Genomic DNA, 21,872 nt, shown 5'->3' on the forward strand with positions numbered 1-21,872 from the left:
GACGGAGGCTTCTTTGCAGCTTCGAAGGGCCACCGCGATGGCCATTTCTTCTGCTTCGTGAGTGAAGTTGGTAACCACCGTGGCTGCGTTGACGAGTGATCCATGGGCGTCCACCACAGAGACCGCGTATGCGCCTCGATTCCAATATCTGGCCGCGTCAACGAAGAGGACTTGCGTTTCGTTACGATTAATGTTGCCAAGGATTGCCTTCGCTCTCGCTTTTCTCCGCCCTTTGTTGTGGGTCGGGTGTATGTTTCTTGGGATTGCATCAACGGTTATTGACCTCTTGGCATTTATGCATAGTTGCGACTTCTCTGGTGGCATGAAGAGGGGCTGTATGTCTGCTTCTAGTAATATCTCGATGCCCGCCTTTGTGAGTGAGAGCCGACTAATTTGGGCGTTTCGCTGTGCTTCAAAGAGTTCTGTTGCCGTGTTGTGTAGCCCCAATTGAAGGAGTCGTTCCGTACTAGTGTTTCTAGGGAGGCTTAGGACCTTTTTCAATCCTGTTCTGATTAGTGTGTCGATTTTGTTCAGCTCCGTCTTCTTCCAGTTGAGGAAGGGAGCGGCGTAAGTTACGTGGCTGATGAGGAAAGCGTGAAATGCTTTCATGAGGTTGTCCTCTTTCAGTCCGTCCCTTTTGCTAGCGACCCGTGATATGACCCTGGTGAAATTGTGGGTGCTCTTTGTGATGCGTTTTAGTGCCTCCGCGTTGTCATTGCTGTAAGCCCCAATGACCATGCCCAGGACCTTAATTGTGTTACACCTGGGGATGTTTCCTCCGTCCCTGGTGTGTAGGTGAACGGGGAGGAAGCTAAGGGGCTGTCTCTGCCTGGGGCCTTGTTTGCACAGGAGGAGCTCTGATTTGCTGGGGGAGAGCTTCAGTCCCGTGTTTGTAAGGAAAGCTTCCGTGGTGTCCAGCGCTTGCTGTAGGTTCTGCTCCAGAGTGCCTAGCGGGCCGCTCGTGGACCAAATGGTGATGTCGTCCGCGTAAATCGCGTGCCCTACCCCCGAGACTTTCGAGAGTTTGTTTGCGAGATCATGCATTGCGATGTTGAAAAGAAGCGGCGAAAGCACTGACCCTTGCGGGGTGCCGATGTTACCTAGCATGTGCTTTCTGCTTCTGATTTGTCCGACGTTTATGGTGGCCGTTCGGTTATCCAAAAACGATCTTACAAAATTGTGGAAATTTACTCCGAGATCTAAAGTGGAGATTTCGTTGAGGATGTGTTCGTGCCTGACCGTATCGAAGGCCTTTGTTAGGTCGAGCGCCAGGATGCCTTTTACATCCTTGGATTTGTTGTCTATGACGGCGCTCCTGATGAGTAGCATGGCGTCTTGCGTGGATAGGGATTTTCTGAAGCCTATAAGATTGTGGCGGAATAGACCGTTTTCTTCAATGTGCTCTCCAATTCTATTGTGGATGGCATGTTCCGCGACCTTCCCGAGGCACAACGTAAGGGAGATGGGCCTCAGATTCTCTACATGGAGTGGTTTTCCGGGTTTGGGGATGAGGACTACATTGGCAGTTCGCCATTCGTCCGGCACCCGGCCTTCATTCTGCATGATCAAAACATACTTCTTATTTACCGAAATTCACCGTTTCTGCTCACGATAAAACCGCGTTTTATACGGCTAGAGCAACACCTGTAGCCCACCGTGATGGCTCAGACAGCGTTGCGCTGCTGAGCACGAGATCGCGGGATTCGTGGCGGCCGCATTTCGATGGAGGCGAAATGCAAAAATGCCCGTGTGCTTGCGTTGTAGTGCACGTTAAAGAACCCCAGATGGTCAAAATTAATCCGGAGCCTTCCGCTACGGCGTGCCTCATAATCAGAACTGGTTTTGGCACATAAAACCCCAGAAAGAGGAAGAAGACCTGTAGCGAAACCAGGTATCGGTTTCTCGAGCTTATAGGAAAAGGACGTTACCCAATACAGCCATGTGCTTGGCGGCTGCGCCTGATAATACCGGGTGTTCAAAACTAAGCTTTATGCTTTTCTTAAAATTAGGCACTGGGAGGCACACGAAGACCACCTGTGCAAATAAGTTATGTGGCCAGGGGGGCACAAAGTGAGATGATAATTATCGCTGTGAGCAGCCCAATTAACTAAAATTGAACAATTATTTTTTGTCGACTGCAGTAAGTGGGTATGTTTGTATTGAAAACTTAGAGGCAGTCGTGTTTATTACTGCACTCAATAAAAAGCTAATTATTCAATTTTAGTCAGTTCGGCTGCTCACAGCGATAATTATGATCTCACTTTGTGCCCCCCTTGGCCACATGACTTATTTGCGCAGGTGGTCTTCACGTGCCTCCCAGTGCCTAATTTTAAGAAAACCATAAAGCTTAATTTTGAACACCTGGTATATCTAGCCTGTAATGTTTCTTAAAATAAAATTTGGGATGATCTGTTGCAGGTTCGTTATAAATGCGTAAGCACGGGTCCGTCTTTGGAGTTCTGTTGGGACACCTTGTTTTCTTGAAGGAGATGCTATGTGTTCGGCTGAGACACCTTCGTTTGCTTTGGAGCTACAACGCGGCAACCACTACGCTGGTTGTTCACGATATGCGAATCACCGCGTATGAAGACTCACGACGCCACCTACAAGTGAAAGATGCGGCGTAGTACCCGAGAGCGCGAGCCAGCGTCTTCATGTTTTGCTTCCCACGCGACGCCATCCTTTTACACAAGGCGCGCATCTGCTCCCGTTTCTCTAACCACGCGACGCCACCCTAGGCCCGCGCGCTGGCGTTGGCCGTCACGCTCCGCCACTTCGCAGCCGCTGCTCGAGGCTTCGCCCCGCTCCGCAAGAACGCCCACTCAGATAAACGGATCCGGCTGCTTTGAGCCTCCTATGCTTAATGTACGACAATAAAACTGCGAAGTTACAATAAAAAACTTGTAGCGTACTGCGCTCGTACTGGATATTGTCAACGTCTAACTGTGATCGCAAGAGTGCTACAGTTAAAAAAAGTTGCCCATGCGTAGTTCTTAGTTTAGCTGTTAGTTGTTATTATTTATACAGGGTTTGTCCGAAAAGTAATGTCAGTAATGTCGATTAAAAAGAAACTATTGATCAGATTGGTACAACACAATAAAATGTTTCAAAATAGGCTCCTCCTGCGTCGTTACATGGCTGCTAGCGAGATTTCCAACCATCGAAGGCGTCATTGACGGTAGGCCTCCTTAGGAATGCCCTTTATAGCCTTGTTGCAAGCCTCTTCGACTTTGCCAACTGTCGCGAAATGTTGTCCTTTCATGGGAATTTTCAAACGCAGAAAGAAGAAGAAGCATGGGAGAGCCACGTCAGGACAGTAGGGCGGCTGGGGAACCATTGGCATCTTTCAATAGGCCAGGAAGCGGGTCACGAGGAAGGCGGTGCAGGCTGCATGGTGCAGTGTCATGGTGAAGTTTCGAATCACCCCCGATATCAGGCCAGGTGCGATGAATCCTTCGTTTCAGTCGCTTGAGCACTTTTGACCTTTGACTTGATAATTCTGGTCTTCTTGGGGCGAGGGGACGCCGAGCTGTGCCACTTGGCACTTAGCCTTTTTGTTTCGCGGTCGTATTCAAACACCCAACTTTTGTCACCTGTTATGACACTGTGCAAAACGTGGGGGTCACATTCGCACAAGTTCCAAACCTCCTGGCACGTTTCAACTCGGTTCGATTGTTGGTCGTCCATTAACATTTTGCGCGAGATCTTCGCGCACACTTTCGCATCTGAAAATTATTCGTCAAAATCTTGTGAACGGCACTTTTTGGAATGTTTACTGTCTGTGCCACTAAACGGACACTCAAACGAGGGTCTGAGTACAAAAGATCTCTCGCGGGCGTCGCATTTTCGTCGGTGATGGTCGTTGATGGCGATACAGCGCGGGCTTCATCGCTGACCTCTTCACAGCCTTCTAAAAAGACCGTGCCCCCGGTAAACTTGATGTTGTGACAAACAATTATCATCAAAAGCTGTCTTTATAATAGGAATAGTTTCCTCTGCAGACTTTGCCGAGTTTCACACAAAACTCGATGGCGGTCCTTTGTTCCAAGGAGCGCTACATTACGGCTTGCACGGTCAATGAAAATGAGTTGACGAAAAAATGCCAGGCCTGCGCGGCACACGCAGCACAGTCACAGCATAAGCTAGAGGAGCGTTACTGCCTAGTAATTTGAGTGAATGCGTCAGGAACGCGCTTGGGACGCCGTCGCGCGTGCAAGCCGACGCGTTCCATCGCCGATGGCTAGCGCCGTTCGGCCCAGCCAAGCGGCGGACAATGCAACTACGGCTGTCACATTCGCTCCCACTGCAACGCGCCCGACGCGGCCTGCTTGGGACTACGTCGCGCGTGCAAGCCGACGCGTTCCATCGCCGGCGGCATCATCGCGACCCGAAACGGCTATTGGAATGAGCCCATAACAGCTTACGCTGTAAAACCTTGTCCTTACTCTCCAGATGGTCGCAGACGACTGAGCGACAGCGCGTGCGTAAGCTAACTTCCCCCTACACCAATCGCAACTGGTCTTAGCGCGCTGCGACTTATAGTCGCTTCACAATATACTCACTGGCATTACTTTTCGGACAAACCCTGTATATGAACACCTCAGCAAGTGATCTCTTTCATCAAGCAGGTTGGTCGCGCAACCGATGACAGCCAATGAGGCAACCGATGACACGCCAAGGGGCAACTAAGTTGATCAGGCGCGAAGGCACTCGCGCGGACATCGGCGTGCTTGGCAAAAGGGAGTTAAGGGACGTCTCCTCGTTCATTCGACGCCACCGACGGGACGAGTAAGGCACCGCCGGCGCCAAGAGGTCGAGGTGTTCATGAGAAAAAATAACTACGGCAACTTCGCAACACCACACCCCGACGGAATACAACTAAGCTTGTGAGCGAGCTAGCTTTACTACCACATGGCTGATATCACTGGTACTCGCGAAAAATACTTTTGAAGAATGCTGGTGGCCACAGTTTTTCGCGACAGGGCCGTCCCCCTGTCAGCGAGGGGCCGATGCGGAAATCTGAGGGGGGGGTCAGGACATCCGGACATCCCCCCTGGATCCGCGCCTGGGCCTAAGCTACTCCCGATCTCCTCCGTGAAACTCAACACATTCTCTTAACAAAAGCCTACGAACAGGCACTGAACTATCCGCTGAGTACTCTTCGTCTAGAGTACGGAAGACTGCACGAGAGATAATTGAAGCCCACCTGACCAGTTAAAGCGAGCGCCTTGTTCTCACGTCTGCAGGTCCCAAAGTCCCCCTTCAACTGGGCTACCCTGTCACCAACCCGGAACACGCCTTCACCTATATCATACTGCCGCATATTAGAGAGTGCCTCAACGTGACTCTCGTTCCGTGGAATATGCTCTCAAATATGCTGCCAAGCTCATGCCTAGGCAGAGCTAGGGTTACCTACCCAGCAATCTGTACATGGACGCCACCACCCACATCCATCACAGCACGCAGACGACGCGCATGATCGGCTCCAGCCACTGGGAGGTAACGTTAGCCTCAGTTGCTCACACCACCGACGTGGCTAAGGAAGCCGCCATCACCTTAGCAACTACACCATCATCCTCTCGAATTCGCAGGCTGCCTGCCACAACTTCAATGCCACTGGCCACCCTATACTCTGCCATGCTTCCCAACTTTCCATGGAGACAGACTTAGATTGGACTCCTGGTCACGAGTACCTTCACAGCAACCAACGCACTCGTGTTGTCACTTGAGCTGATGCAATCCAGGCACCACACCGAGAAGAAGACCATGATCCCAAGGAGGAGTCTATACTCACATGGCACAACACACTTCTTCAACAATATCATCTCTCACCCATGCAAAACTCCTTTCCACAATCCTCTCAATAGGGATGATGCTGTTGCCTGGTAGCAGCTTCAGAGGAACACCTTCCCGCACCTAAGTCTTTATCATGCCTATCCACCCTGCCCTCTATTAGAACAAATGTCCCCATTGCGACGAGCATGCATCCTTGTACCACTTCACATGGGCATGTCTTCATGTACCTAACATCCCCACAATCCCACCATTGAACACTGGGAAGTCATGGTGTTCAGTTCTGACCAGCATGACCAGAAAAAACTGGTGCGGTGGTACCGACAGGCAGCCAAATCTGCAGGGGTCATGGACTAAGAACCCCTGCTGCTGGTGCAAGCCGGAAGACAGGAGACGACGACTGTGGCTGCCATTCTTTGCTTTTGTTAAATAAAGATTACTCTTTGCTATATTAAAGGAATGATGTGCAGGAAGCCATATATTTGTTGCAGTGAGGATACTTAGGTAGCAATTGTTGTTTCATTGTGTACCAGCCATCCGTTAACCAGTGCATCTGTAGCATTAGTATAGGTGGCTATATATATAAGCCAATTTGTCATGTGTATTGTTGACAGTAGCGCAAGCATTTAAAGACAACTGGCATCCTCCTACTCTACAGCCCCCACAGGGGGAGAGGGCAGCAGTTGAAAAGGAGGGTTGTCATTTGTAACATTCCATTTAATCAGACATAATTGTTCTCGCTGCCACTTCTACCTCCTTCTCTTGGTCTCTTCTCTTTCATGAGCGTTACACGGGCCTCCCCTTGTCTTCAACCCTCCTGGGTTGATATGGTACTACATTGTTCAGACATGACGTCTCAATAACACCTTGTCGTCCATTGTAGCAAAGAGTCTCCTAAAATGACTTGCTGGTGGGCGGTCTTCACAACCTTGTAGGGTCCTGTAAAAGGAACCTTTGATCTTTGCAGCCCCCTCCGAACAAGCACGTAATCTCCCACTTGTATGTCCGGAGATTTCACTGAATGTTGGCGATCGTAATTTCTTTTAATGGCATTTTTGTATATAGCATGTTGATCTTCAGACTTCTTTCGTTCTTGCTGCACCAACAGATTCGAGATTCCCAACAGGTGCTCTGCGGGAAGCCATTCCGATTTGCCGTGGTATGCGAAGTACGGTGTGCATCCCAAGCCAGCCGTGTGTGAGTGATTCTGGTGGTTCACAGCCGCTTCAAGGGCACATTTCCAACTGCCTGGAAATCACGGGTAGAGCACGATGAACTGTTTTACATCTCGTATCGCTCTCTCGGCAAGTCCATTTGCTTCTGGATGGTGTGGTGCAGCAAAACGAAGCTCTATGTTCCTCTCGTCAGCCCAACAATTCAAGCGTTCACTTCTAAACGCTGGACCATTGTCAGCGATGATTACTTTGGTGTGTTTGAAGATATCTCGGTTAAGCAGCGAGATAACGCTGTTGGAATCTTCTTTTCCGGGCCTGCATGCCACCATGCAAGTGCACTCATCAATGGCCAGTGGAAAAGCTTACGTAGTTCGTACTCCCTCACCCTTTTTTTCTGAGCTCCGCGAAGTCAAGGCATATAATTTCGAATGGCTTTTCTGAGTGTTTTGGAATAACCATTGCACTTCCACGGGGCCTGAACTTCGCTTTGCAGAGTTGGCAGGCAATGATGGCACGTCTTCACATATTCTGAAATATCCTGTTTCATCATACTTCAGTGAAATCTGTTTAATCTTCCAGTAGGTCCTCCAAAAACCGTCATAACCACCGGATTCCGGAGAATCATGATTGAGTCCTAAACTTTTGCTTGCACTCGTTGTAGGCACATGCATCCTACCATTCTTGAGAATCATCTCTTCCTTGCCGTCCCACAACATATGGGTGACATACTTGTCGTCATCTTGGTTCTTAATTAGTAGTCTTGACAAGGCGTCTGCATCTGGTAATTTTTCTCCTGGCCTGTGAGCGACATCAAAGGCAAACTGCTGTATTTCGCTCACCCACCTGGCCAATCTTCCCTTAGGTTGCGAGAGATTAAGAACGTATGTCAGTGCTTGGTTGTCGGTGAATAGGCTTAAGTGTTTGCCATCCAGGTACATTCTGAAGCAACGAAAGGCCATTACGAGTGCCAATGCTTCTTTTTCCATCGTTGGGTAGTTAACTTCTGTATGAGTAATAGCCGATCACTTTGAGCTGTCACTTCGGATGCTCACCGTCGTCCCGCTGGTATAGTACAGCGCCAGTACCAAAATGGGAAGCGTCGGTGTTTAGCTCGAACATCTTCAAAATCCAATATCATCAGCACCCGTCAGATGATATAATTTTTACAAGTTGCTTGTACGTCCCTTCGCATTCATTAGTTCACACAAATGGAGTATCTTTTTGTGTCATTACTGTCAGGCATTTGGTCTTTCGGGCATAGTCTTTTATAAAAGCCCTAAACTGTCCAGCGAGACCAGGAACACTCAAAGAGAATGCAAATCATACAGTTTTGTCAGCTGGGAGGTGCGCTTGACGGACTCTCCTTTCGTGCTTTTTGCTTGTTCGTCAAATATTCTCCCTAGGAAGACAACGGTGTTCTTAAAAATTTACTCTTCCTCAAGTTAATCTTCAGCCCAGCTTTGCTAAGTGCCTCTAGTACCCAGAATAGATGCGAGCAGTGGTTATCACGAGTCTTAGAACAAATGATGTCATCCACATACACGTTGCAAAAGATCCCAGAAAATTCGCTAAGCACGCTGTTCATGATCTTCTGAAACCATGCACTGGACTTTTCCCAACCGAAAGGGAGCCAGTTGTATTCAAAGAAGTCGAAAGGTGTAGCAAACACGGTGAATAGCTTGTCTTCTTGTAGTGAGATCTGCCAATAACCTTTGTAAAGGTCGGTGCGAGAAAACCATGTGCATCCGCCTGTCTCGTCAATAATATTGGCGATCCTTGGCATTGGGTAATTAATTTAATTATGGGGTTTTGCCTGCCAAAACCATGTTATGATTATGAGGCACGGTGTAGTGGGGGACTCCAGAAATTTGGACCACCTGGGGTTCTTTAACGTGCACCTAAATCTAAGTACACAGGTGTTTTCACATTTCGCCCCCATCGAAATGTTGGCATCGGGTATGGGAATAAATCAGTCTGACGGTTTACAAGTCTATAATCAGTGCACATCCTGAAAGTTCCATCATCCTTGGGCACAAGTGTAATCGGAGATGCGAAGGTAGATGTTCTTGGGTCGAATAATTTCAGCATCTAGCAAGCCTTGTCAGTCTTCTTTTAGCCTTTTAGACGTTTCTAAAACTGCACGAAATAAACGAGGACACACGAAAGAAACACACACGACACTACGAGCGCTTTTAGCCATTTCTTTTTCGTAGGACCTCCCATAGGGCTTTCTTTTAAAAGGTGTCGCGTAGGTGAGTTTGAACGGAACCTTACTTACTTTCGCTGCAGGAGAGTAACCTTCAATGCATATAAGCTCCGGGAACAGTGTCGGTACATCTGAACTCTCTCTGACCAACTTGAGACGTGTTTGAGAGTCTGCTCACATATTCAACTGGGATGTCTCAACCGGAATGTCTACGACGACTTCTTCGCACCATAAGATGTTTATCTTTAATTTCTTCATGTCAGGGCATGCCAGTATAAATTAAATGCTGCGTCATGAACGAGTAGTGTTTAAACAGTTGTTTTGCTTGTTTGAAATTTCACGCACACGTGTGCCTACTTTTCTAGTACTCAAGAACTTCCATCGTAACTGTGTACTTTGACAATTTTGCCGCTCAATATTTGATCTTGCGGAATCAGTAAAGAATTAATTATGCTAAACGATGCTCCAGTGTCAATTAATACTTCAATGACGTTTGCATTGACGCTCATCTGTGTGTACAGTAGGCCTGTCACAGACTTCACCAAGTAAACGCTTTCTTTCAGTATCTCCCAAGAGAATGAGAAGTCCGGGCTTACCAGCTCTTTTATTTGTCTTGGGTGTGGAGTCCTCTCGTTGGGCCGAGTCAATTTCAGCATAATTCACTGTAGTGGTGTGGCCATAGTATGCCTGGTCTTCTGGGGATGCGATGGTAATGCTCTCATGGTCATTGGCTAGTAAAAGGTCGTCGGGAACGTCTTTCAGTGACTGTAGGAGTTCATCCGATGTGGCAGGTTGTCTTATCATGATTAGACGCTGATACTCCTTTGTCATTCCAAGAATAACCAGTGGCACAATTGATGATTCCCGCAGGTCAGGGTCGGCGAGTTACAGAAGCAAACGTTTCTCATAGAAGTAGTTCATGACAGATCCTTCTCGGTGCTTGAATGCAATTGCCTTTTCCCAGCACTCTACTGGATTCAAAGCGAAGGCTCGCAGGAAGCTAGCTCGCCATTCAGCCCATGGTACATGTTTTAATGGGTATGCACAACGCGAACCACTTTTTTGCATTTCCTAAAAGGAGATGCGATTGATATCATTTCGATATTGATTTTAAATTGATGTGATATTGTTTCCTAAAAGGAAATGGCGCATATTATAGATGCGATCGCAGTCCATTTGTTCTGCGAACATGCATATTCATATAAAGCCACGTTGACGGGCTTGACGATGTACCATGAAAAGGTTCTGGCTTGATAAGTTCTTTCACTGCGAGATGTCTACACAGTGATATCACGAGAATGGAGGTAATGTATGGTGCTTGTTGAGGGAAGAATGGCGATGGAAGGTGTCGCATTTTTTAACACGTGTTTATGCGAGAAGGCTTCCCACCAGATACGTGTGAATTTAGGTACGGCAAGATCACACACACACACACACAAACACACACACACACACACACACACACACACACAAAAGGATGCAAAGCAAGAGAAATTTCAATATTTAACAAATGTATGTGTAGTCATGCCAGAAGAGTGCCATTCATAAGGAAATATGCACACAATCCTCTGGCATTCTATACCATGTGAAATGATTTACTACCCAGAAATAAAGCAAGCCTAAAAGATTATGCAGATCTGACACACGTTGGAATTCATGTGGAGCAAAACTTCAGTCAAGCGGCATATATTAAATACTGCACAAATATAATTGAGTTTTCTTCCATCCCATGCAGCGTGCAACCTCATACAATGTTTATGTTTGTCCACCGCAAAGGTCAAAACTTAAATCTCATGCAATTTTTATGTTGATGTACAACAATGCTCACAAGCTATGCTGAAATGAAAAGACCAAGTCAGGCGGATGCACAGTAAGATGTCTACACAGTGATATCACGAGAATGGAGGTTATGCATGATGCTTGTCGAGGGACGAATGGTGATGGAAGGTGTCGCTTATTTTGACACCACGTGCTTATGTGAGAAGGCTTCCCCCTTGATATGTGTAAACGTACGGCAAGATCACCAGGGGCAAGGCACACCGTACGTTTTCTGTCCCAAGAGGCGCGTTATCAGGTACACGAGACAGCAAACAGGTATGTGTACGGAAACAAAGGGCAACGCCAACACGCCCACAGCAGCGTTATCGCACATGGACACAGACACGCACAAACGACGCTCATTACTGTGCGCGTGGTGTAACATCGTCAATCGCGTTATTCTCACATGAAAAAAAAAATGTCATTGATTAACGTCCTGCGAACTTAAGCACCCCAATCCCCTGGTCAAATCTAAACGTATAAGCAGCAGGTGCCGAGTTGAAATGCAACACATATCACATGTGGTTAGAAAGCAGCACCAATTTCAAGGATGACGAAGTTCAATGAGAAAGACAACAACGCCAAAATAGGCGGCAGCAAACAGCGGCCACTTACCTAACCACCCTCCTTTAGAACGAGGTCTTGTACTTGCGAGCAATATGCATTGTCGGTACACACACACCCCAACGAACTCTCAAGCTCAAACTATTCATTCACTGTCGCTTTGACGAGCACAGTCAGCTGTGAGCGGTCACGATTCAGTTCTAGCAGAAATATGCAGCAACCATTAGCACCGCATTGTTTACCTACTGCATAAAATTCCAATCAATAAGACATGAGACCTTTCTCGTCAGCCTCATTTGACGTTAAGCGCCTAGTGTGAGAGCAGAGGCTTAAGCTTTCTTATGAAAGAATAAGCAGTTGCGGGAGCCTACACACCAGCAAACAAAGCAAGTAGTTACCTCTAAATAGAGTCACGGTGTATCAACAGTTCAAAAGGACATGAAAGTGGCAGAAATCAGCAGCAGAAAACACACGATCATGAACAGAACTCCGATACTTCAATCAGTAGATGAAAGCTGAAACCAATGGTAAGGGATGAAACTACCGAAACTACGCTACGAACGAGCATCTGGCTTGAGTGTACTAGATTGGGGGAGTGGGTCCAGCGGACGCCTTAGCAAGCGCCGAAAGTGAAGCAAAAAACGCGGAAAATGTGGCGGCGCTGCCGTCGCCTTCTTCTGAATCTCCAGTCTGCAATAGCTGCTGACACGCGCGTGGCACCAGCGAAGTCCAAGTGAAGAGCGCTGCTGCCACGCACGGAAGTGACGTCAGAGCTGTGGCCACGTGTTCGTGACGTTGTTTAAACAAGTATGGCGTGTTCCGGTTTATAATTTTGCGCGCGTAAACTAAATACCGACCGCAACATCGCCCAAGGTTAGCGGTATAGAAAACATCATGCTGGCAACTCTGGGCTGCTCACCACCAAAACTACGGTGTACTAGCATAGCCTCCTATATAATATATAGGAGGCTATGGTACTAGAATATTGGGTAGTGTGCTCTCTGCCTATAGTGAACTAGATAGGGGTAGTGGGTCGAGGGAGAGCGGGTAGAGCGGCGGGTAGGGGCAGCGCCGGCGAGGCGAAACACACGGAAATATTTGCGCGCTGTGTGGTGGCGCCACTGCGCCTTTCACCTGAAGCCGCATCCCCGCCGCACGCGTTCGGACAGGCCTTTCCACAGCATTCAAAAACGAAGTGGGATAGCCGCTTGCCGAGAGATCGCCACGCACGTGGTCCAAGTCTGTGGTACGGCCTTCTGCTTCGGTGCAAATGCGGTTCGCACGGTTGAACAGGGCGGCAACAACCGACCTTTTGTGAGCGTCCGGTTGTTGACTACACCCGTTGACTACACCCGCTCCCCTCTCTACAATTTATCCGGATACCTGCACCAGATCCTGTCTCCACTCGTCGGAAAGGGCTTCACGCATGTGAGCAACTGATCCTGCGACTTTATTGAAAAAGTTCGTGACGTGACACTAGACGACGACGAGGTGATGGTTTCTTTCGACGTGGTGTCGCTGTTTACCTCAATTCCGACTGTCAATCAAATATTTGGACTGCAGGAGGGGTGCAAACCAGGAAACAGCGGTTAAGAAAAAGGTTAAGGAAACAGAGAGGGGTCTGTGGAAAACAGGGATGCAGACGAAATCAGCACTGGGCACATACCGAACTTTCAAGCAAGAAATTGCCAAAGAAAATATCTACGATAATTCTAGGGGAAGCTCTTTGTTGTTTGAAGCCAGGACGGGAGTATTGCGGACTAAGATGTACCGAGTCAAGTACCAAGGTATAGACACGTTGTGCTGTGCGTGTGGAGAAGAAGAGGAAACGGCTGAACACCTCATACTTTTCTGTAAGGGGCTTAACCCTACAGTGCAAGGCAACGGGGCTGAATTTTTCAAAGCATTGGGGTTTAGGGACAGTGAAGGCAAAATAGACTTTAAGCGGGTAGAAATAACCAAACAGAGGTTATCTGATTGGTGGATAAAATTAAGGCAGGGGTGAAATTTCACCCACCACAAAGTACAAATTATCTTAATAGTCATGGCTAGGTGGCGTATGTCACCGCCCGATTTAAAGGGTTCAGCCTCATCCATCCATCCATCCATCCGACTGACATGGCTGTGGAAGCATGCACTTCTGCTTTAGAATCTGACAGGACTTTGCCAGACAGGTCGCCCGTTGACGTGCCTGACCTCAAAAGGCTCCTCTGCTTTTGCCTTGGAAACACGTACTTCTGCTTCGACAAGGTCTTCTACAGGCAAGTCCACGGTACGGCAATGGGTGCCTCCGTCTCAGTGACTGCGGCCAATCTGACGATGGAATGGCTGGAAAATCGTGCGCTCGCTTCCTTCAGTCCCAGGCCAAGAGTTTTTCTGCGCTATGTGGACGACTGTTTCTGCTTGATTCGGCGCAGCGCTTTGACTTCGTTCACTGCGCACCTAAACAGTCAGGAAAAGGCCATCCAATTCACAGTAGAAACGGAGGTCGACAATAGTCTCCCATTTTTGGACGTGCTTGTCAGCAGATGCGATGGAGCGCTTTCGTTTAGCGTATACCGAAAGGAAACTCACACTGGCCGCTACCTAAACTTTCATTCCGTTCATCCGGACGCTCACAAAAGGTCGGTTTTTGCCGCCCTGTTCAACCGTGCGAACCGCATTTGCACCGAAGCAGAAGGCCGTACCACAGACTTGGACCACGTGCGTGCCGATCTCTAGGCAAGCGGCTATCCCACTTCGTTTTTGAATGCTGTGGAACACCGCCTATCTGATTCCGTCCGACCGGCTAATCCCCGACCAAGAAAACGTGCTGCAATACCCTACGTTCCTGGAATAAGCGAGGCCTTGTCTCGTGTGCTGCGCACTTATGACGTTGAGGTTGCACACGTGCCTGCGTGTAAGCTGAGGCACGCACTCGTGGGCGGTAAGAACAAGCTTCCGAGAGAATCGTTTCCTGGCGTGACCGTCTACAAGATACCCTGCGCAGATTGCGACTACGCGTACATCGGTGAATCGGGCAACTTCAAACAGAGACTGCGGCAGCATCAGAACGATGTCGAGAAGAAACGAATAGTTTCGAATGCCCTTGCCGAACATACGGATGCAACAGGCCACAAGATTGACTGGGAAAAATCAAGAATTATCGGCCAAGAAAGAAACTTGAAATCACGTCTCTATCGTTGGAGATACAAAAAACACGTCACACGCTCAATCGAAGTGAGGGAACCCTCCCCCAGTCGTACACACGCTGTTTGCGTCACGTGCCCAAGAGTACATAAGCTGCAACGAATTTTCCTTCACCCCATTGTGAACAAGGCTTCCGTAGCGAAGCCGAAACGTCTTTTACTCAGTTTTTAGTATTTTTTAGCTTTTATTTGGGTCGCGCGGGGTCTGTCGTTTTGTTGCCTCATGTTTCATCCCGACCAGACGGGCTTCCGTCGAACCCTCGATTTCGAGAATGGATTAAACCATAGAGTTTCTAAATAAATATAGTAATATGAAACTCTATGGATTAAACAGTCATTACCAGGACTGATGTATGCAGATGACATTGTACTTATGGCTGACAGCAAGGAAGACTTGCAGAGATTAATGGACATCTGTGGTAAAGAGGGAGATAGCTTAGGTTTGAAGTTTAGTAAAGAAAAATCGGCAGTCATGACTTTTAATGATAATCAGGGCAGCGAGCATAGGATACAGGAGGTTACGCTGGAGGTGGTGGATAAGTACAAATATCTTGGAGTGTGGATAAACAATGGGGCTGAGTACCTAACGGAACATGAAAAATATGTGACGGCTAAAGGTAGCAGAAATGCAGCTGTGATGAAAAATAGGGCACTGTGGAATTACAATAGGTACGAAGTGGTACGTGAGAGGGATTTGGAAAGGGGTGATGGTCCCTAGTTTGACTTTCGGCTATGCGGTCCTGTGCATGAGATCAGAGGTTCGAGCAAGGTTGGAAGTTAAGCAGTGAGGGGTAGGTAGACTGGCTCTGAGAGCACACGGAAATACATCAAATCAGGGGGTACAGGGTGACATGGGATGGACGTCATTCGAGGGCAGGGAAGCCAGCAGCAAGATAGAATTTGAGGAGCGATTGAGAGCATAGAGTTTCATATTTTAGAAACTCTATGATTGAGACACGGCCGCCTGGATCGGCGCGCGCGGCGGGGTTGCAACCCTGCTGCGCGCGTCGATCCAGGCGGCCGTGATTGAGAGAAATGGCAGAAAAGCGGTGGGAAAGGAGAGTTTTCAGTTATTTGTACATGAGGAATGTTGATACAAAATGGAGGAAGCTGACCAGAAAACTGTCAATCAAATATTTGGACTGCAGGAGGGGTGCAAACCAGGAAACAGCGGTTAAGAAAAAGGTTAAAGAAACAGAGAGGGGTCTGTGGAAAACAGGGATGCAGACGAAATCAGCACTGGGAACATACCGAACTTTTGCCAAAGAAAATATCTACGATAATTCTAGGGGAAGCTCTTTGTTGTTTGAAGCCAGGACGCGTGAGTATTGCGGACTAAGATGTACCGAGTCAAGTACCAAGGTATAGATACGTTGTGCTGTGCGTGTGGAGAAGAAGAGGAAACGGCTGAACACCTCATACTTTTCTGTAAAGGGCTTAACCCTACAGTGCAAGGCAACGGGGCTGATTTTTTCAAAGCATTGGGGTTTAGGGACAGTGAAGGCAAAATAGACTTTAAGCGGGTAGAAATAACCAAACAGAGGTTATCTGATTGGTGGATAAAATCAAGGCAGGGGTGAAATTTCACCCACCACAAAGTACAAAATATGTTAATAGTCATGGCTAGGTGGCGTATGCCACCACCCGGTTTAAAGGGTTCAGCCTCATCCATCCATCCATCCATCCATCCTGAAGACCCGCGCCAGCGCATGCGCTCCTGTCACTGCCATTCGCTTGCTGCAGTCTGCACACGAGGACGCGAATCGACTTGACTTTGATTGTTTTTGTAAAGTGCAACGTTCGTCGACTTGTCTGTGCAACGTCCTCGGACATCCTTTGTGCTCGTTCTACGGTGCGCTAAGAAACTATGCCTAGTCGCCGGCGCAATTACTGTTTTGCACCAGGGTGCCCGACAGGCTCGCCGAAGGCGCCTCTTTTCAGCGTCCCACAATACGAAGAAAGGAGACAACAGTGGGAAAGGAACTTACACTGCGAAGAAAAGAAGCTTGACCAAACATGTGCCGTGTGCGAATTGCACTTTGAACCGCGTTACATAATCGGGGACTTCGTTCACGGCAAAGAGTTTTTTTTTTTTTTTTTTTTTTTTTTATTTTATTTCGCCGTACTGCATATTCTTAAGCATGCTCTTAAAATGATCTAGTGTGTGCTCTATCAGAAAAACAAATGTTTTTTTTTTGTAAACATTGTTATTGTTGTAAACAGAAATATTACCTGCATGCACTAACAGGGCCGGAGCTTTGTAATATTTTTGCAATCTGTGCAGTTCTTCGAGTATTCTTCGGTTGGGCTCCTTTTTGCCTATTTTTCACTGCTGCAACAATATTTTACATCGTTTTTGTTTCGATGCTGTTCCTAATAAAATGTACGAACTTGAAAGTGCATTCGAAAATAAAAGCAATTTTATGCGCTCAATGAGCAATGCCGCCCGCTCGCTGAAATCATTGCTCGAATTATTGTATACAATTAGAAATAAGCTTGTTTGTTATTTTAAGGAAAACAATTTTTCATAAATATACGCGCCGTGTTTTTCTTTCCGGCGATGTGTACCACCACGTCGTGTATATGCATTTATGATGCAAGAAAACTGTCCGCAACTTGACCAAGTGCTGTCAGCTTTGGCAACGGTCCACTGCTAATGAGAGCGGCGCTAGCTCGACGCTGGCCTTAGTGGATCGCAGTGGACGATTACAGGGTGATAACTAGTACTAGAAGCGAATCATCGCGCTCACATTATCGTCACAGTAACTGCTACAAACTACCGCAAGCTGCCCACTTTAGTGGCGAACCAGCGCCCAAATTCATGCACTCGCGAGGTCATCGATAACGCCTCCCGAGCCGTCGCAGTCACAATAATAAAGTTTTATATATATATATATATATATATATATATATATATATATATATATATATATATATAAGTATATCGCCGGGGAAGAAATCTAAGAGATATCCTCGTCAGAGCTAGGACAACCACGGTTCAAAACATAGAATCAGGCTGCAGACCTTGTGGTAAACCCCGCTGCAAGGTCTGTAAGCACATGACTTCAACCTGTCTTGCTAAGGCTACTTCCTCTGATTTCGCATTCAAAATTAAGGAACCTCTAAATTGTGACAGCAGCAATGTGATCTACATGCTCCATTGTGAAGTCTGCGACCAACAGTATATAGGCCAGACTGGAACCGCGTTCAGACTCCGTCTAAATAACCACAGAGCGCACACCCGCGCACTACCACATCTCCCATTTTCAAAACATATCAGTCTGCCTGAGCATTCATTTGATAAAATACGTGTCACTCTTCTCCAGTCAGGCTTCCGCTCTTCTCGTGAACGGGAACAAAGAGAGTCATATTTTATCCACAAATTTAGAACAATCACGCACGGCATAAATGAACACATGGGAAACCTCTCGTTTCTTTGTCCATAAGTTAAATTAGCTAAAATCAGAACTTAATCCCCGCATAGGCAAGCCGAACACGTGCGTGATGTCGAAAGAATGCCCACTACCCCAGTGGGGGAGCGGACCGAACCACCCACATTATTGTGCCTTGCTTTTTAATTTCATGCTTATTTTGCCACGCTGTTACTATTATATTTGCAGGTTATTTCTTCTTGTTTCGTGTTTCTCGTGTTTTGCCCTTGATTTTCAATTTCAATTTCATGCTGATTTCGCCACGCTGTTACTGTCATATTTGCATGCTGCTTCTTCGTTCGTGTTTATCGTGTTTTGCCCTTGCTTTTCAATTTCATGCTGATTTCGCCACGCTGTTACTACATTTGCAGGTTATTTCTTCTTATTTCGTGTTTCTCATCTTTCGCCCTTTACTTTGTCTGGCACGACCAGGTCTTGGTGTCTTTCCTTTAACTCTTTCCTTTAACCCTCTCTCTCTCTTTTTTTTGCATGTTCAACTTAACATGACAGGCGTGTCCGTCAATTGTGCATGTGAAACACGCTTAACAGCGACCTTGCCCTTTGCTTTGTCTGGCACGACCAGGTCTTGGTGTCTTTCCTTTAACTCTCCCTCCCCCCCCCCCCCTTTTTTTTTTTCATGTTCAACTTTGTTATATATCTCTCTATCTCTCCTTTCTCACCTTTTTTTGGCGACTTTTTTCTCTACCTGAAGATATAAAAAGACTGTTGCAAGATTTTCCTGTATCCCTTGAAAAAGGTCGGTACACCGACCGAAACTGTTGGGAAAATAATAAACCTAAGATAACCGCGAAGTTGTGCTTCTGATTTTCCTAAATACGCTTGGCCCATTGAAAAATCCAGTTACTATATATATATATATATATATATATATATATATATATATATATATATATATATATATACAGTGAAGTAGACGCGCGTATGAAGCGGTTTATAGACGTTTCGGCCGGGGTCCGGCCTTCATCAGAATATATATATATATATCACAAAATGCGAATTGACGCCTTTCCGGTAATACAGATAGCAAGAACTTATTTAGATTTACGCTATGCAGTGAAATAACCCGCATAGCGTACACGCCAGACTGCAAAACGTTTCAGGTGAGAATGTTTGTAGCGCCATCTCTCGGAGGCGACATCAAGGGCCTCAAGCGGAGCCGTCATCTGAGCCCACTACCCCTATTCTAGAACACTATACTTCCACTTTGAAACCAAGCGCTTCTGGGAGTTGCACGTTACCTACGGTTCTCGCTGGGTGGATCCCGTCGCATTCTATCAGGATGTGCTGAGTGGTTTCTGGATCTTTACTGCAGCATGCACATGTCTCATCTAGTTCCGAATATTTGTTCCGATATGTTTTCGTCCTTAGGCAACCGGCTCGAGCCTCAAATAGCAAGGCACTGCCCTTTGTGTTATCGTACAGATTTTCCCTTCTAATTTCTTTCTTCTTATTCTTGTAAATCTCCATTGTCATTTTAGGGGCGAAGCTCCTTATAGCGGCACCCGTTCCGTCCCCGTCGTCGTAGTAGTAGTGTGCAGCCAGTAGTGTGTAACCAGTCTGAGAAAAATGAGAAAAAAATTCCGAAGTTGTGTTCGTAGCGCGGAATCGAACCAGGGACCCCTCGCTTCCGGGCGCGCGGCGTTAGCCCACTACGCCACGAAGCGGATATGGACACACGCACCACGATGGCAATAAATACCCAACATTAACGAAAGGCCGCGTTTCTAGCGCGTTTCTAACGCGTTTGTGCTAGCGCGTTACGGCCCGTGTAAGAAGCTGGTGTAAGACGCTGTGGCCTCTCCGCCTTACCTTCAACGCGTTTCGAACGCGCTGCCCAAAGCGGTGGCAAGTCAAGTTCAAGTCGAGGAGCGTTTATGAATACGGGGGGTATACTCTCTCAGCAGTCATGTGATGGCGTCGGCAAACGCGGTGCACGTTCCGGCATGTGTAAATGGCTGCGTAAAAGACGCTGTGGCCGCTCCCCCTTACTAGAGAGTACTGCACGTTTCTAACGAGTTTGTGCTAGCGTCCCCTTAAGCGGGAGATCCGATGATTCCCTCCGGAGCTTCGCCCACTCATCATCATTCACCCCGTGGATATGCTGTGATTTTTTTTCCCTTACATTCTTTGCATCCAATTCACGGTCTCTATTTCTCTCACTTTCTTTCTGATGACTCCTGGTTGTCTATTTGCAGTTTCGATTATCCTGTACTTGGTTGCCAACTTCCTTGACCTCTTCCTCCATTCTGCGTCTACGCTTTTCATGTAGAGATACTTGTGCACTTTAGCCGCCCATTTATTTTCATCCATGTTCCTGAGCCTTTCTTCAAAACTAATTTTGCTCTGTGCTTCTCTGACTTCAAAAGCGGCCCAGCCCATGCCACCCTGCACTGCCTCATTTGTGGTATTACCGTGGGCTCCCAAAGCCAATCGGCCTACTGATCTTTGGTTAACTTCCAAACCCGCCAATATATCCGATTTTAAGCATATAATGGCATTTGCGAATGTTAGCGCTGGCACCATTACTCCTTTCCAGATTCCACGCACCACCTCATACTTATTGTGGCCCCACAGTGCTCTGTGTTTCATTATTGCTGCATTCCGCTTCCCCTTTATTTTCAGATTATCTTGGTGGTTGTTTGAGTAATTCTTTCCTTCGTTTATGTGTACGCCGAGGTACTTATATTGCTTCACTATGGGTATTACTTGCTGTTGAATTGACACCACTAAGTTACTCGTGTGTTCATTAAAGATCATAATTCCTGATTTCTCTGTGCTAAACTTAAGGCCTAGATTTGTCGCTGCATTCCCACAGATATTCGCAAGTATCTGTAAATCTTTTTTATTGTCCGCTAGTAGCACAATGTCGTCTGCGTACATCAGTCCGGGGACCTTTCTGTTGCACCATTTGTCCATTACGCATGTAGGATAAATCAAAACCTAATTCGCTGTTTTCCAGTCGTCTTTCTATACTCTTGACGTAAAGCGTGAACAACAATGGTGACAGAGGGCATCCTTGCTTCAATCCTCGGTGAATTCCCACCATTTCATTTCCTTTTCTACCTTCCCATACCACTTGTACTTGGTTGTTTCTATATATATCCCTCAGCAGCTCCACGAAATCGTCATCTATGCCTTCGTGTTGAAGAATATCCCACAACAATTTCCTTTCTACATTGTCATACGCTCCTTTAATATCTAGAAATGCTATCCATAAAGGTCTTTTCTGAGCTACTGAAATCTCTATGCACTGAGTTAGTACAAACATATTGTCTTCTAAGCGTCTGCCTGGCCTGAACCCATTCTGTAGTTCCCCCAATACATCGTTTTTCTCCACCCACTTCGACAGTTCTAATTTTATGGCTTGCATTGCCATTCTATATATCACCGACGTTACTGTAACTGGCCTGTACGAGCTCGTCTTATCCTAATTATCTCCTTTGCCTTTGTAGATGAGATTCATCTTGCTTTCACGCCATCCAACGGGAATTTTCTTTGTTCTCACCACTTGCTCTATGGCATTAGTCAGCAGTGCCTTGCTTTTTGGACCGAGGTTTTTGATTAGCAGTATTGGGATTTGCTGTATTGGACATTTTCTGCTGCCTTTTTCCAATAAAAGCTTTCTATGCTAAATTTTGATCTCTCTGGCCTCTCTGCTGTTTCTGGATCTGTTGTC

At 46.9% G+C, this 21,872-nt stretch overlaps 1 protein-coding gene across 5 annotated transcripts in view; it reads right to left on the minus strand.

Annotated features, from left to right (window-relative positions):
* Positions 1 to 12,142, minus strand: part of LOC119466172 (transmembrane protein adipocyte-associated 1 homolog) — a 125,330-nt gene extending 113,188 nt beyond the window's left edge. For 4 of the 5 annotated variants that reach the window (XM_049657275.1, XM_049657276.1, XM_049657272.1 and 1 more), the window contains exon 1: positions 11,955 to 12,142. The gene's annotated coding sequence lies outside the window, so the exon portion shown is untranslated. The other variant, XM_049657273.1, reaches the window with a different exon arrangement.
* Positions 12,143 to 21,872: the final 9,730 nt, after the last annotated feature.

This window comes from Dermacentor silvarum, chromosome 10 (assembly GCF_013339745.2).
Source record: "Dermacentor silvarum isolate Dsil-2018 chromosome 10, BIME_Dsil_1.4, whole genome shotgun sequence".
NCBI lineage: Eukaryota > Metazoa > Arthropoda > Arachnida > Ixodida > Ixodidae > Dermacentor > Dermacentor silvarum.